This window comes from Mustela nivalis (assembly GCF_964662115.1).
Source record: "Mustela nivalis genome assembly, chromosome: 10".
In the NCBI taxonomy this organism is placed as follows: domain Eukaryota; kingdom Metazoa; phylum Chordata; class Mammalia; order Carnivora; family Mustelidae; genus Mustela; species Mustela nivalis.
The window spans coordinates 62,276,438-62,292,722 of NC_139029.1; the positions used below are offsets into that span (position 1 = coordinate 62,276,438).

The following is a 16,285-nucleotide window of genomic DNA, read 5'->3' on the forward strand; positions in this document are numbered from 1 at the left end:
GTTAAGTGCCTGACTCCTGATTTTGGCTCAAGTCATGTCTCAGGGTACTCAGATCGAGCCCCACATGTCCTTGGGCATGGATCCTGCTTAATATTCTCTCTCTTCCTCTCCCACTGCCTCTATCACGCTGATTCTCTCACTCTCGCTCTCGCTCTCAAAAAAAAAAAAAAAAAGGTTATGACACCGGCTTTGGGTTTGGGTTTGGGTTTGGGTTTGGGTTTGGGACAGAGGAAACTACATTATCTCCTATTAAATGCAGCTAACCACTAATTACTGTTTTATTGAGTGTTTATCAAGAATGGATGTGGCTCTTTCAAATATTTTTGTATCTGGAGATTTTCATATTATTTTCCCTTTTGACCCATTAAAATGATAATGACATCTATATAGTTGCCAATATTGAACCATCTTTGCATTCCTGGGATAAATTCTACATGGTCATAATGATTTTCAGTTCTTCAGGGCAAGAATATTTAGAGCAGCATTATTTATAACATTCAAAAACTGGAAATAATCTTCAAGTTCATTAACAGAATAATAGACAATTTGGGGTACTTCATACACAAACTATTTAATGGAAATCAAAACATCACAAACATTTGCACTAAGGGAAGCAAATCCCACAAACACAACTTTGAGTTCTTCACTCCTCAAAAAAGCCAGTCATGAAAGAATTTATACTGCGTGACTTTATATATATGAAGTTCAAAATGGGGCAAAACCAAACTACAGTGTTTAGGAATGCATACATAGGTGATAAACACATAAAGAAAACAGTTATCATTAAAATTAGGATCACGGTTACCTTTAAATGAGAAAGGTGATTGGGCACAGTTACTAGTGAGGTTTCTAAGGAGCTGGAGGTGTTTGATTTCTTGATCTAGGTAGTATTTGCTTAGGCATGTGTTTTATAATAATTTCTGGAGCTTTGCCTTTATATTTAATGCAGCTTTTCCATTTGTGTATATTGCAAAATGAAAAGGTTTTTAAATTACTTGGTAATAATTATTCACAATTTTTGCATCATGATTCAGAAGTGAAATGTTTTCTTTTGCTTTTGTTTTTTTTTTCAAGATATACAATGAGATATTACTTAGCCTTAAAAAAAAAAAAAGAAGGAAGTGTTGTCATTTGCAAAGACATTGGTGAACCTGGAGGATATTGTGCTAAGTGAAATAAACCAAACACAAGACAAATACTGCATGGTATCATTTAGATGTAGAATCAAAAAAAAAAAAAAAAAAAATCAGACCCACAGAAGCAGAGAGTAGAATTATGGTTCCCAAGGGTGTGAGAGTAGGGAAAATGGGAGCATGTCAGTCAAAGTGTACAAAGTTGTAGTTACAGAGGATGAGTGAGTGTAAAGATCTAATATGCAATCCTACGACTGTAGTTAATAATACTATATTCAATACTGAAAACATGAGAAGAGAGTAAGGTTTAAGGTGCTCTCATCAAACATAAAAAGGTAACGATGTGAAATGATTTGCTAATTAGCTTGATGATAATAATTTCGCTGTGTATATGTGCATCAAATCATGTTGTATACCTTAAATACATCCAATTTTTACTGAAAAAAATATTTTTTAAAAGAAAAAATTATATGTAGATCTCTGTGGTAATAGCTAATGGGAGCAGAGCTGCATTGTGGGGTCATGAAAATGTTTTAGAATTGATTGTGGTGATGGATGCACAGCTCCTGTCAATATACTAAAAGCTATTGAGTCGCACACTTTCAGTGGGCGAAAAGTATGTTATGCCAATTCTCTCTCCATATAGCTGCTTAAAAACTGAATTCCCCTCTCCTACAGTTTTTCTGCTCATTTCTCTTTGTAAATATCCCTGTTAGGTTTTACTCTGCCCATCTCCTTTTTTGGTGCCTGTGCAGTTTGTAACTTATATTCCGCACCATGGATCATATCCCTCAGTATTCTTTTTTCTCATTTAATGCATCTTTGCCTGGATAAACAGGAAATATTGTCCCTGAGATCACAAATCCTAGATTGGCTTAGGTTTAAATTCTGACTTTCATACTTACTAGCTTTGTGCCCCAGTTTCTTCATCTACAACATGGACATAACGATGGTAACTATCTCATTGCTTTTGGAGGGAGGATTGCATATGTTAATAAATGCACAACACTTTAAACAATTGGGGCGCTGGGTGGCTCAGTCGCTAAGCTCTGCCTTCAGCTCAGGTCATGATCTCAGGGTCCTGGGATCAAGCCCAGCATCCAGCTTCCTACTCAACGGGGAGTCTCCTTCTCTCTTTCTCTCCCTCTCTCTCTCTCTCAAATAAGTAAACAAAATTTAAAAAAAAATTACCTAGCATATGGTAAGTGCTATATAAATGTTGAGCTAAACATTCTGTGCTATTAAGCTCTGCTAAGATCATGACTCCTGCTTCTTTCTTTTAGTCTGGATTTGCCTGATCGACTTCTGTCTCTTTCTTTTTCTTTTTCTTTCTTTTTTACTTTTCTGAATCACTTAATTTTAAATGTATGTCTTGTGTGCTGCACACACATCTGAAATCCATTTTCATTTAGCAGGTAATTTTGCCAAAGTTAGATATATTTTGTATTAATTCTATCACTTTATTTTATATAATGCAGTCTTGTTAATTTTTTTAAAGTATTTACAGGGGCACCTGGCTGGCTCAGTCAGAAGAGTATGTGACTCTTGATCTCAGGGTCATGAGTTCTAGCCCCACATTGAGTGTAGAGATTACTTAAATAAATAAAACTTTAAAAATTAATTAGTTAAAATGTTCACTCTCTGATCAATTTTCTTAATTTTATTTACCTGCTGAAGCTATTTGGTGTGCTCTTCTTGGAAAGTTTATGGTTTTTCGACAGTTATCTTTAATTATGAATTCCTCTTTGTCTTCTGTTTAGTGATTGTCTATTCTTACAACTGTGAAGAGTTAAACACTTAGAGCATTTCCTCCTCTTCTTCCCCTCATCTCTCCTCCACAAAATTGATTTTAGTCAATATTATTTTTCTTGGTATTTGCCTTCATATAGTCAAGTATGTTTAGGTTTTTATTTCTTGGTTTGTCAACTTTATTTTTTTTTAAAGATTGTATTTATTTATTTATTTGAGACAGCATGAGTGGGGGAGTGGGCACAGAAGAAGTTGGAGAAGCAGGCTCCCTGCGAGTCCCACATAGGCCTCAATCCCAGGACCCTGGGATCATGACCTGAACTGAAGGCAATTGCTGAATCAACTGAGCCACCCAAGTGTCCTTTGAGTTGTCAACTTTTTTTTTTTTTTAAGATTTTATTTATTTATCTGACAGAGAGAGAGATCGCAAACATGCAGAGAGGCAGGCAGAGAGAGAGGGGGATGGAGGCTCCCCGCTGAGCAGAGAACCTGCCGCAGGGCTCAATCCCAGGACCCTGAGATCATGACTTGAGCCGAAGGCAGAGGCTTAACCCCCTAAGCCACCCAGGTGCCCCTGATTTGTCAACTTTAAATGAAATCCTTTGACATCCAGTTCTTGCACAAGACAACAAACACATTTATTCTTCCTCCTGATGGCTTTCCCTCATTCGTTCCCAATCTTTTAATTCTACAATACTATATCAGCCACTCTAACCCACATCTCTTCTAATTTTAGTGATATTGCTAAGTATATTCAGGTTCCTCCAGTCTCTTCCCCAAACTTCTTGATTGACTGAATTTTCTCCTTTATTCACTTCCACAAAAAGGAATCAGAAAAATAATATTTCTCCAGTTTTTGCATCTTAAAATTATGGCGTGTAGCCTTTGTACTTAATGGAGAGTTTGCAAGTAGATAAAGTACTTCCCTCAAACTTCCTTTTCTGAGACTCTTTGTAGGTATTGTATCTGGTATTTGGCTGCCTTGTAGAAAATCATGAAGCTAGCTTGAGGTTTTTTCCCTCCTAATTAAACTGGCTTGATTTTTCACCTGTGTGCACAAAAGATTTGTTTATCTTCTAAGCCTGGTAACCTTTTTACTGGGCTCTGTCTCATCTATCATTCTGGGTCTTTCTTTATTTCTATTTCATGGCATTAAGTATCTCTTTTCTATTTTCTGTGAATGTACTGTGTTTTCCATAGAATCTGTTCACTCTCTGGCTCTTTTTTGCTGTCATTTCCTAAATTCTAGTTTTTACCCAGGGTGCCTGGGTGGCTCAGTCCATAAAGTGACTGCCTTTGGCTGAGGTCATGATTCCAGGGCCCTGGAGTGGAGTCCCGCGGTGAGCTCCCTGCTCAGTGGGGAGTCCGCTTCTCACTCTCCTTCTGCCGCTCCCCCTGCTTGTCCTCTTTCTCTGTCTTTCTCGCTCTGTCAAATGAATAAACAAAATCTTTTAAAAAAATTCTGTTTTCCCCTTCCGCACTTTTCCTAAATTCTGTCCGTCTATACCTTTTTTTCTCCAGTTCTCTCACCCTATAGTCCTTGAATTTGGCCATTTCTACATTGTTACCTATCGTCTTTCATCCAGGGGACCCCTTTATTTTGGAGGGTTTCTCCCCTCCGAATTCATGGCAAAACATTGTTCACAATTTTCATCTGCGCTATGGAAATAAATTGCAAAAAGAAGTGCAAAAGATTTTGTGCCTTTCAAAGATTTTGCTCCTTGCCTTTTGTCTTTCATTACCTATATATAGACGATGTGATCATTTTCTTATTGTTTTATTTTTTTATTTTATGCATCATTGAATGATTTTCCTTCTCCTAGACCAGGCATTCATTAAGCGTTTTCCTGAGTCCGGTTGGCATTCCTTTCTAGCACAGCTCCACAGTGTCAAGATTCTCCTCCTCCCAGGGCTTCTACCACGATAGAGGGCTTCCGAATGCGTGCCTTACCCATCCAAGTCTTCATTTGGCCTTGCTTTCTCCTTTTCATTGAACTCACTTTGGTTCTCTTGGGGGTAGAAAGTGATCTCTGGTTTCCACGCACACTTTCTCCAGAATAAGTTCCAATTTCTGCCTCTTAAGGTACATCCCTCACTTTCAAGAAGTGAATTTTTTGTAGCATTTCCTGAGATCTGTCAACCCTGGGCTCCAACCACTGAGATGTTAAGATCTCTCTTCAGCCTCTCTCCACTTCCTCGTGAGACGACTCGTTCCTTTAGAAAATACTTAAAATATTTGAATCGCTCTTGAAGTTTTATTCAAAATGCTGTTTTTGTCTTGCCTTTCCATTTTTCATTTGTTTTGAGGTGGTTTCTGGAGAAAGAAGATATAAGGCGACATGACACAGCCATGGGTATATGCTGACTTCCTACTCCATCCCCAGCTTTCACCCAAAAGATATTCTTTTATATTTTTGAAGATTCTTTCTCCTACCACCTGAGTTTCTTGGGCAGTAGCCAGAAATACTTTTAGAACATCTTCTTTGCAACGGCAGCCATTGCTCATCGTATGGCAACCTGATTTATGAGACTTCTCTACCACAGAATGGATGGTGTGGAGCATAAACTCAAACAACAGTTACCTGAACACCCAGACACCTGAGGTTTCATCCTCCAATCTATCAGATCTGTCAGGGTGAAATGTGGACCTATTCAGACTTCTGCCGTCCTTGTTGCTTCTTTCAGAATGGTTGCATAGAAGTGCCCAGAGGAATAACCAGGAGGCTGGCTTTCCGGCTCTATACAGACAGCCAGACTCTAAAAGAAGGCAACCTGTGCCTTTCCAGATTCTTTCCTGACCCTCTCCCACCGAACCTTCTCACACATGATCCCCATTTACTCCAGGAAAGGGTCACTGACAATCGACAAATTGTTTATGAACCAATCTCTCCCAGCAGCAGGAACCAGAGAGCCCACTCAGGTTTGAGGATTTAATGAAAGGATTATTACTTAACCCCCTCAGACTGTGAACTGACCACTAGAGTCTGGGGAAAGCCATCAAAGCATAGTGCAGTATCCTGAAGAGTGGGAGTGCTATGGGAACCATAGAAGGTATTATCTGGAGCGGTCTTCCTCGAGGGAACGGTGGTCTTTGGTAGAGGGAGGCAGACCACTTAAGGAAGCGGGGGGAAGAATCCCAGTCTCTCTCCTCTCACTCTCCCAGCTCCTGCATTGCTCTCATTGGCCAAACTCAATTTAAAGCCAGATGGCAAATAGAGCCCATCGATCCGTCTATAAAGATCAGCCTCCCACGGCAGAGGGGAGGAGAGTGGACGGTGGGTCTGGAGGGGCCGATAGAAGACAAACAGTCCTCCACAGATCCACCAAATGATTAAACAATATTTGAAATGGACTTTATTCTGTAGCCAACATGTTGCAAAGATTGTTGACTTGCAGAAAGCAAATACAAGATTATTCTAAAGAAAATATAAGTCTGAGGCCAGGTGTCAATTAAAAGATGAATTTTAGGGTTCAACGCAATTATGAGCAAAGGAACAAATCTCTAGATTTAAAAGCTAAGGCAGAGAAATGTTCAATCTCATGCCCACTGAGCATTATCTGAAAATCATCAACTTTTTATCACCATTTTATCCTGAATCCTCCAACCACTTATGCATTCTCCATAAACAGTCTGCCTCTTCCCTCCCTCGATTTCCTACCTCAGCCCACTTATCTGCTGGGTCTACTCTTTCTCCTAGGCAGGCTTTTCCAGTTCTTTGATGTCAGTTTCTTTATCTTCTCTAATGAGGCTCCAAACTAGTTCTCCAGCTCGGCTGTCTCAGGAGCTTGAAGCCCACAGATCTAGGTACCTAGGGGACAGTTTCACTTGGATGCCTTACAGACATTTTTAATATATATACTGAAAACCTAACTCATTATCTTGAGCCCTCCCAATACGCCTTCCTTCAACACACACTCGTGCTTCTGTCTGCATTCTCAAACTTAGTAACATGGTGTGGTCGCCATAATTTTTGTTTCCTCACAAAAATAGACAAATATATGGAAGGGATTTCTTTTGTAGCAGGGAAATAGGTAAATTTACAAAACTTTTCGTTGGTGTTTGCTAGAATGAAGCAGAACTCAGAAATTTCTAGAACCTATGTAGGAGTCAGTTTCCCAAAAGCACATTCCAAAGTTAGTCCTCAACACCCTCTCCTCCATTCCCCACACCTGGGTGGTCATAAGTCTCTCCACTTCCGTCCCTGCTGCTCCCATCCTGACACAGAGCCTCATCATCTTTCTCCTGGCTCACTGACAGGCCCTCCCATGTTCTTCCTGCATCTCAGTAGTACCCCTGCCAATACTTTCTCTTCACAGCAACCAATTACCTTCCTGAAATGTAATTCTAGTCCCACTATCCTCCTTTTTAAATAATAAAATAAATAGCTATCTCTTCCTTGTTTGCTGGGCACACAAATGGTTCCTTTGTGTGTGTGAGTCTGTGTGCGTGCACGCACCCACCTGACAACATACCTTACATTTGAATTCATGGTCTTTATAGACAAGGCACGTCCTCTTTGGTTACTCACTGGCATGTAAGCTACCTTCTAGTTCACGTCGTCTTATCTCTAGAATAAAGACCCAAGTCCTTAGCATGGAAATCAACTTACCTTTCCAGCCTCATCTCTCTCCCCAACCCACTGCCTTACAACTTGGACTCCTCAACCTTTCACAGTTCCTTAAAATGTTTTCTGGGTCCCATGCACATTTTTCTCTCCCCGAGGAGTTCCAACTCCTACTTTAAGAATTGCCTCAAATATCACCTCCACCATGACACCTTCAAGAACTCTCTGGTATTGCTTACTCCTACCTCTGTGACTTTGTGGCGCTCTATCTCTGAGCTTCACAGTAAATAACATCTTTAAATTTCTGTTTATTCAGCTACTTTATGAGCATCAAAGGCCTGGACTGTATTGTAGTTTTTCTTTGTCATTCCTCCCCTGAAAACAAAACTTGGAAGATAGCAAGAGCTCCATCAAAGTTTATTAAATAAATGAACACTCTATTAACCTAATTGATTGAGCAGTCCTAATACTATCTCTTATGTCTCAATGTTATGTTTCACTGAAGCTTTCTCTAATGAATTTTGTGAGAAATATGGACTATTGTTACAGTATCCTTTGATCATATGGAAGTTTAATTCCTGTTTATACTTTTCTTGTATTACTAGAAATAATGACTTAGCCTACAATGGCAAATCTCTGAGATTTATGTTTAAGGAAATTGTTACGGTTAGAGAAATTTGCCAAGCCTGACTTTGCCAGGCTCTATGCCATGTATCTGAGCGATTAATTCTCTACTGTATTATGTTTAGCTTTTAGCTCTAGAAAATGCTCATTATTCACCTCCTTTGTGCAGATTTATCCAACTCTCTCCTCTTTCTTTCATTAAACTCTCTCAGTAAAGCCATATTCCTTCTGTTTTTAATTGTGAATTTCTCTTCTCTAGAGTTTCCTGACATATCATCTATTTGAGGAAACTTTGGTTGAAAAGAGAAAGAGTAAAAGAATTTCTTTTTTAAAAGATTTCCTCTTTTCATCTAATTGGAAGAAATTTCTTTTAAGGGTCATAATGTGACCCTTAAGGGTTTTAATGTGTCATAAAATAACATACACCTTGAAATACACATGCAACCACAATGTCGTTATAAATATATTTTCTTTTTTATTTTTCATAAATATATTTTCTTATCAGAGAAGGCAACAGGCACATCAGCCACCTTGGCAAGGTCATATTTCATAGAGACAGCTGAATTCACCCACTGTTGAATTATGTCATGAAGCTAGTGATTTAGCATTGTCATCTACTTTGATTGACACCAAAAGGCTTCCGGGACAGTAAACGTGAAGACATTAGAAAAAAATCACTTACAAAATAGCTTGATAGCTGCTGTTAATGAGTTTTAAATATGGTACAACAACTTAATCAAATCAGACAGCTCCATAAAAGAATTAATTTGGTCATTGGCTGTCTTTACAAAATGACTTTGTTTTACTCAGTAAGGTGAAAATTTTTCTGTAACTAAAACCTTCACAACTAAATTCAGAATGGCATGGCCCGCAGTAGGGAACAGATTTTCCAAAGTTTCCCAGAGCTGTTTGTGTTGTGGCCTCCTGTCAAATGAGCTGTACACCTTTTCTTAAATTTCATTTCAATGAAAGAGAAAAAGAATGAAGATGACAGATATTAAAAACCATGAGCCCACACCTAGAACCTCTATTTTTGGTAATATGTACATGAAATTTGAGGAACTGGAATGACTCAGAGGTGCTATTTATAGGCTACCAATGGGAGAGAATTGGGAAGAGTCCCCATGCTGTCCCAGGCTGGCTATACCAGTCATGTCTTACAATGTCAAGAGAAAAACATACACGGGACAATAACCAGCCAAAGGCAGGAAAGTCCTGTTTCATTTTTTGCTAGACTTTGGGCTCAAGCTCCAGAAAGGATTATTAGAAAGGTGGGCTGGGTCCCTGTAGAACTGTGGGCTTTTGCCCAGAGTAGAAGCCTACGAAGATTCATTTCCTGTCTATCCCAGCACAGCCCCCAAACCTTTTAGTGTACCTCAAAACGGAAATTGATTCTAAATTCAACTTTAAGGAGAAAATCTCTTGTGGTCAGAATTAACCCACCAATTGGTAAATCCCCCACCACTGGTACGGATCAGTGCCTCTTTGACTGATCACCAGATTAGTCAGCTTGCATTTGGGCCTCTTAATGAACTTCTGTATCTTTAAATCCCCTTCAACATGGCACTGAGAGGCAGGGTAACTGGGACAGAACAGGGAAAGAGCAGATTCATAGAACCTACCTCACACTTACATGGGCTCCATTCTTTTTCTTTCTTTCTTTTTTTTTTCAAGATTTTATTTATTTATTTGACAGAGATCACAAATAGGCAGAGAGGCAGGCAGAGAGAGAGAGAGGGAAGCAGGCTCCCTGCTGAGCAGAGAGCCCGATACGGGGCCCTGAGATCCCAAGACCCTGAGATCATGACCTGAGCCGAAGGCAGAGGCTTTAACCCACTGAGCCACCCAGGCACCCATGGGCTCCATTCTTATCAACAGCCAAGGCACCTGTGCCTTTCAAGTTACGGTTTCTCCTCTGTTCTCCCCTTCTCTTTTGTAAAGCCCTGTATGCAGAGCATGCCACTATTTGACGTTTATATTTGTGTTTACTAAACATATTTCTGTATCATCTATGAGCTTGTCCCATGAGGCAGGGGACCATGCCTTGTTTCATCTCAGCAACTAGGCCAGAGCCCAGGAAGAGCAGAATATGCATATATTAAATGAATGGATAAATACAAGTGAGAGATCAGTAGATTTCACTGTCTTTAAAAGTTCTCCTCTTAGCAAATGTGGCTTGATGATGCTGCAGTGGTGCAAGCACTTTTATCCTTCCCAAAGAGCTTTCACAAACATGTCCTTATTACAAGATGACAAGCAGGATTACCCCTTCCGCATTTACAGACGAGATTTGGAAATCAGTGAGGCTAAGCAGTTTGCACGAAGTTGCCCAGCTGATTCATGGCAGAACCAGGCTCTGAACCTCTCCTAAGGCTGAGCCGGGCCACCCTAGAGTGCACAAAGTTTCAGGTGGCACCCGTGAATGAGATATTGTCCTTGCCCTCGAAAATACTCACCATCTCACACCAGCCTAGTTTTTTGAACATGTACATTTTCAAGTTACGTTGTTGAATTTCGTTGTGTGGTTGAAATCCTACCCTGCCCACAGATACAATAATGTGCAGGTGAAATGGGAGGAAAAGCAAGATTTGGTGGCTTGCATTAACAACTATGGCTTCGGGTTTGAAACAAGATTTTAACCATTCTGCACATATGTTCGGCATCCTCATGGTAGTACTTATTTGCAGAGCTGAGGCCAGAAGGCTTACATTTATGAAATGACTGTGGAACTTCTTCAGCAGGTACCATGAGAGCCAGGATGGGATCGTCAGGGAGTTAGTTGTGTCGGAAAATATTGGCAGCCAGTGCATTTTGTCTTTCCACCTTACTCCAGTGTTAGCGTTCCTTAGAATTCCAAGTGAGAAAAGAACCTGCAGAGGTGTGAGGTGGAAATCGTATTACCACATTCGAGCTGGTGAGATCTCAGAGGTGATGGGGAAGACAATGGCACCTGAGTCTAGGAGAGTAATCGTCCAGGATTTGTACCAGGATGTGTTATATTCTAACAAGAAGAGTTCCCAGAAGGGTCTGTTTCAGGAATGTCACATGAGCCCCTGGAGAAGATAGAGGGTTGCTTGGCTGTCACACTCGCAGAGGGAGGGTTCTGGGTGAAGCAGCGCAGGGACAGGTGGTGTTCCACCAAATTACAATTTACAAAATAAACCCATTGTCTTGTTTGTCTCACAATAGATGACTTTTTGAAACAAAAAGAGAAAAACAACCCTGTAAGTGAATAGAAATTCGGGAAATTAAGGGATAAAGGATTTGTTTTCCCATGGAAGGGGCACACAGTGTGTATGGTTTCTGGAGGCAGTGATTCTTGGCTTCAAAATAGGGGAGAAGAATACTCAGGGAGAGATGATTAAAAACGATGGTACAGAGGCAGAAGGCACTTGTCAAAGTTGCAAGAGGTCTAGAGGGAGTGGTTTTGTAAGAAGCATGGACCATGGTGGCAACAGATGAGGCCAGCTTTGGCTCCAAATGACCTGAAGATTTTTTTTTTTTTTGAGATTTTATTTATTTATTTGACAGAGAGAGAGATCACAATTAGGCAGAGAAGCAGGCAGAGGTGGGGTCGGGGGGAAGCAGGCTCCCTGCTGAGCAGAGAGCCCGATGTGAGGCTTGATCCCAGGACCCTGAGATCATGACCTCTGCCGAAAGCAGAGGCTTAACCCATGAGCCACCCAGGCACCTCAACCTGAAAATCTGTACAAAGTTCCCAGCCAAGCAGTGCCAGGTCATAGAAACCCCTGCCGTATGGATTGAAACTTTGTCAGGATTTTTGTTAGTTAATCCCTCTTAAACAGGATCCAGGCAACTAAATTACCACTCACCGAATACTAGAATGAATATCATGTCAAGATTCAATCTTTTCTTTCATTTTGCACAAAAGATATAAAACCAGATAGCGGTAATATAGGTTACATTTGAAACGGACAATTTTGGATTGTACCCAGTATAGAGACATTCTCTAAATGACATTTTAAAGGGGGAAAAAAAGTTGAGGACAATTACATGGTGTAATTGGACAAAGTGTATTTTTATTTCCGATCCAATGACGGTCTGCAAGGACTATGGGCAAGGAGATGAATTATACCCTGTGCTGAGCAGACTGAAGGGCATTATTCACAAGAAAAGAAAATCCAGCTTCCTTTACATACCGATACCACTTGCCTACTGGGCTTTTTTTTTTTTTCCCCTCATGATGAGAACTTAAATTTTTAAAGTTTAGAGTTTTAAAAATTCTCCAGAGACTTTGAGCCATCATTGAGTAATCCATCAAAAATCCAGAGGCATTAAAAGTTCTGTGACTAATATGTGTGAAATGTTTGAAGATGAAACTCTCTTTTGTAATTATACACTGCAGAATATGGAACGGTTTCTGTCTTGTGAATTACCTACCTGAGGATACTATTCGAAAGTTCTATCTTGCGTAAATAACAGTCAGCCTCTTCTAAAAGAGTAGTGCTGTGTTCATACCTGGAATGGAAATTATTTTAGAATCATTTCCATGCAACATTTTTTCATTATTATTTAGATCTACTGACTATGGAAGGGAAGTAAACTCACACAGCTGGCTCTTTTCAGACTGAGTCAATTTATTTTTGTTTCAATATTGTAGGAAAAGAAAAAGGTTAGAATTACCTTTTGGAGTTGATGTGGTATTTCCCCTTGATGCCTAAACAAATGGAAGAAAGCAGCTTGGCCAGCCTTAGGCTCCAGAATTGGAAGAGATTTCCCTTGTAGTATGTTTTATCTGAAATCTGGTGTTTTTCCGTAATGATGGGGGATTTAGATACTGAACTTAATCCTTCAAACAAACCCAGTGCTTTGTGACTTTTTTTCAGATATTGCCCTGGTTCATAAAGAGGAAGAGACTTAAATTTTAATTCTGATCTAGTGTGAGTATGCTGTTTTGAATTACACACTAAAACAATTTGGAAAATGGGGTGATCTCGCACAAACCTATTATTCCTTCCCCAGGGATATGGTGCCTGGTAGGTGCAAGGTGGGCTTCAGGAATACATAGGGTTTTTCTCCCTTTATTTTGGTAAGATTTACGTAACATAAAATTTACCATTTTAACCATTTTTTAGTGTAGCATTCAGTGGCATTAAGTACATTCACATTGTTGTGCAACCAACACTACTATCCCTATCCAGAACTCCATCATCATCCCAAATTGGAACTCTGGACCTATTAGACCATAGTTCCCCATTTCTCCTTTCCCCAACCCTACTTTCTATCTCTATGAATTTGACTATCCCAGGTACCTAATATGAGTGAATTCATATTATCATACAGTATTTGTTCTTTTGTATCTGGATTATTCCACATAGCATGTTCTCAAGGCTCATTCATGTTTTAGCACAACAGAATTTCCTTCCTCTGAATATAATCCATTGTATGTACAGATCACTTTGCTTATCTGTTCATCTATCAATAGACGTTTGGATGTTTCCACCTTTTGGCTATTAAGAATAATGCTGCCCAATGGCCATAGTTGCCAAACTGTGGAAAGAACCAAGATGCCCTTCAATGGACGAATGGATAAAGAAGATGTGATCCATATATAAAATGGGATATTATGCCTCCATCAGAAAGGATGAATACCCAAACTTTGTATCAACATGGACGGGACTGGAAGAGATTATGCTGAGTGAAATAAGTCAAGCAGAGAGAGTCAGTTATCAAATGGTTTTGCTTATTTGTGGAGCATGAGGAATAATGTGGAGGACATTGGGTGAAGGAGAAGAGAAGTGAATCGGGGGAAAGGGGAAATCGCAGTGGGAGACAAACCATGAGAGACTGGACTCTGAGAAAAAAACTGAGGGTTTTGGAGGGGAGAAGGGTGGGGTTTTGGGTGAGCCTGCTGGTAGGTATTAAGGAGGACACGTATTGCATGGAGCACTGGGTGTGGTGCATAATCAGTGAATCTTGGAACACTGAAAAAATAAAATTAAATTTTAAAAAAAGAATAATGCCACTGACATTGGAATATGGGTCAACAGATATCTGTTCATGTCTCTGCTTTCTGTTCTTTTGGTATATATCTGGCCATGGAATTGCTGGGTTATATGTTAGTTCTATGTTTAATTTTTTTGAGGAACCACCACAATGTAGGAATGTACAGATTTTCTTGTTTATTTGTTTGTTTTTTAGATTTTTATTTATTTGAGTGAGAGAGAGCATGAGAGGGAAGAAGGTTAGAGGGAGAAGCAGACTCCCCATGGAGCTGGGAGTCTGATGCGGGACTCAATCACAGGACTCCAGGATCATGACCTGAGTCAAAGGAAGTCAGTCACCCAACCAGCAGAGCCACACAGGCACCCAGGAATGTACGGTTTTTAACCAACACTCCAGGGGGATCCTGTGATCGGTAATTTGGGAAACACTTAGTTTTTCAGTGACATATTGCTGAAAAACAAATCACCCCCCAAATTCATAACTTAAAATAATATTCATGCATTCAGCTCGCAACTCAGCTGGGTGGTTCTTCTGAGCTGGGAAGGACTTACCTGACCTCTCTCAGTTTAGCTCAAGCTTTCATGGTCATATGGCTGGTCGTCTGGGTGTCACCTGGTCCCGGTTAGCCTTGTAGTGGTTGCTCAGCTGTTTGGTGGGAGCAGTGAGGTGACTGGGCCTAGGATCTCTCAGCAGACGAGTCCAGGCTTGTTCACTTGGTGGCAAGGTTCCCAGCTCCAATGCACAAGCACTTTTCAAGTGTTTTCTTGCATGACTTTCCCTGTCCCACTGGCCAAAGCTCTTCACCTAGCCACACCCAAAGGCAGTATGGAGGACACTACCAAAGCGTATGGATCTGGCAAGGCAGAGAAAGAGCTGAGACCATTACTATTAACATTCCACCACAACTTACTTGCTTGATTCAATAGTCTGACAAACACTGAGTTATCCAAAAACATCCTCTTGCCATTAGAGCAGTGAGTGGAACATAATAGCCTCTGACGTTGCGTGCAGGCCTCAGAACTACATGTCCCAACTGCTCTGAAGTGCTCTCCGTGTGTGTTTATTCATTCATTTAATAAACACTATTGTGGGGACATCTGGCTGGCTCAGTCAGCAGAGCATGTGACTCTTATTCTCCAGATCAGGAGTTTGAGCCCCACGTTGAGGACAGAGTTTAATTAAAAAATAATACATACATATTTATTGTGCATCTACCTGTGTCTGGGACTCTTCTAGGCCTTGGGGACACAGCCATCAGCAAATAGTCCGGGTTCCTGTTCTCTCAGGATTTGCATTCTACTGCAGGTGGAACGTTTCAGGAGAGAGAGTAAATGTGTTTGGATCTCCCACACATATCCAGGATGGTGTTTTAAAAAAAAGAGAGAGAAAAAGAAAAAGAGGACACCTGGGGAGTATGCTTTATTTCCCATTGTCCACCCTTTGTGCTTTCATGAATGTTTGAATATAGGAAAATAATTTGGTTGATTCATAGTTCCAAATATTTGAATGCCAGGAAGCAGATGTAAAGCTCTGTAGGACATAAGAACTTCCAACTTGTAATCTTGATAAAAGACACACGGATTTGTCTCTCACCTCTTTCACATTTTCTGCAAGGTTTTGTGGCTAAAACTTTTGGCCCCCTTGCTGCCCAAGGGAGAGCCCCTGATCTTCACAGTTCAAAGGGCACCGGAGGGTCATATACAGCTGAATAGTGATGGATGTCTAGGATTGACATTTTCTTTGGGAACTTCTTTCTTTTTTACTATTGTGTGTGTTTGGTCCTGTGGGAGTAGAATGGATCTCAGTATTTTCAGAGTAGCACTAGTTTGTTGGAAAGGTTGATTTTTATAGACTAAAGTGATATCAGCTTAATGTCCAGCCAGTGGTTCATAGGTGCTGGGACACTCGGTTCTAAGTAATGTTGCCAAAGAAAATTCACGGTATACACAAGAACTTTCTCTGGGTAGCAGCGAGCTTCATGTTTCTGTATACTGAGACATTACAGAGGAAGGGAAGCAGACGATTACCTATGGAAGGGTTCAAAGCATGCACTTCAGAGTCAGATGTATCTGTTATTAGTCGACCTTGGGCAAAAGAGTTAACGTCTTTGAGACTCAGTTTGTTTGTCTATAAAATGGGATAATGATACTAACTAACCCATGAAATTTGAAATGTTTAAGATTGCATATGGACGCCTCAGCACAGTAGATGTAGTAGGCACTTGGTAAGAATACTAGCTAAAGGCCG

At 40.3% G+C, this 16,285-nt stretch overlaps 1 protein-coding gene and 1 long non-coding RNA gene across 2 annotated transcripts in view; one reads left to right on the top strand and one right to left on the bottom strand.

Annotated features, from left to right (window-relative positions):
• ST6GALNAC5 (ST6 N-acetylgalactosaminide alpha-2,6-sialyltransferase 5) overlaps positions 1-16,285 on the top strand; it is a 169,337-nt gene that overhangs the window by 96,993 nt on the left and 56,059 nt on the right. The gene's annotated exons all lie outside the window — the stretch shown is intronic.
• LOC309842449 lies at positions 4,714-14,751 on the bottom strand. The gene is made up of 3 exons (XR_014299652.1): positions 14,590-14,751; positions 12,473-12,550; positions 4,714-5,196 (listed from the first exon to the last, which is right to left on the bottom strand). It is a non-coding gene; the product is annotated as an uncharacterized lncRNA (long non-coding RNA).